The 1,206-nt window shown below is 46.3% G+C and overlaps 1 non-coding gene across 1 annotated transcript; it reads right to left on the minus strand.

The window, feature by feature from the left end:
- Positions 1-914: 914 nt before the first annotated feature.
- Positions 915-986, minus strand: TRNAE-CUC (transfer RNA glutamic acid (anticodon CUC)). Its single transcript has one exon. It is a non-coding gene; the product is annotated as a tRNA-Glu (tRNA).
- Positions 987-1,206: the final 220 nt, after the last annotated feature.

A 1,206-nucleotide genomic window follows, 5' to 3' on the forward strand; every position in this document is an offset into this window, starting at 1 on the left:
CATTTGTCATACATATTTTCGCAGGTGTCTAAGGCCAAAGGTAGCGTTGTTTCTCCGGCTCCTGTCCCAAGTTGCATTTTAGTGTGATATCTTATACTGTTTTACAGTGTTTTTTCATCGTTCTTTAGGAAGTCGCAGTCTAGAACCATACGTCCGCCATTGTGATCTGTCTTGTGCAATATGAAGTCTTACATCCAGCAGCGTCTTCTTTCACTACAAAGACGAACAGTACCGTTCTTTGGAGGCCTTTCCGTGAATGCACCTCCTCCTGCTTAGTTCATGGGCTAGGATACAAGGTTCTAACCGGTGAGGCCAGGGTTTGAGATCCTGTATAGATATGAAGGTTGTGTCTTGTTGGGGTATAGGTCTTAATTGTTGCCTCCAGTTGCCCGAACTAACAAGCTCTTTCTTAGGCCGCCGGCACTCTGCCCCTTGTAATGTGATACATTTGTATGATAGGCATCTGCCATGTGAGGAAACCATGCTTCACTTGTGACAACAACATTCTAGAAGCACGTACAATATGCTTACAAAGTGGTACAAAGTGCTACAGTGCCACTACGTACCACTATGGGTTTAGCCTTATGTGTTATCCGCTGAAAGCAACCAAGGCAGGGGACTTCACGGTAGAAAAGAGTGGGCTCGTCCCCTTGGACCATTGTAACACAATGTTGATACATTGCACATGCTTATAGAATGCAATTTTCATAGATTTAGCATGGCTTCCTGACGCGGCAAATTCGGACACTAATAGCAGGTGCCTAACGTGCCGGAGTCTTAAACTACAAAGGGCAGAGTGACGTCAGCTTGACACAAGCACGCTCCTGCAAATACAGAATACAATTACCATATGAATCACAAGACCACGCGTTTCATTGACGTACTGGTGTGCGCACAGAAAACAGGCACCTTATTTCCCGCACCGGGAATCGAACCCGGGCCTCACGGGTGAGAGCCGTGTATCCTAGCCACTAGACCATGCGGGAGCCGAGTTGTCCAGGATGGCCTATGAAGAGCTCACTGCACGTCTTTCCATTCCCATGAGGACATCACTTGGTTGTAGTCTTGATAATGCGCAAGACGCAATGCAATGACGGACATATTCTTCTAAATTGCGGTTTCAATGACAACGACGTGTTGCAAGCAACTACAAACCAGTATGACATGTGCAACTAATTTCACGCCAGATTACCAGCTGCGTTAAAA

Source organism: Pollicipes pollicipes, unplaced genomic scaffold, assembly GCF_011947565.3.
Source record: "Pollicipes pollicipes isolate AB1234 unplaced genomic scaffold, Ppol_2.1 Scaffold_6570;HRSCAF=7788_pilon_pilon_pilon, whole genome shotgun sequence".
NCBI classification, from domain to species: Eukaryota; Metazoa; Arthropoda; class Thecostraca; order Pollicipedomorpha; family Pollicipedidae; genus Pollicipes; species Pollicipes pollicipes.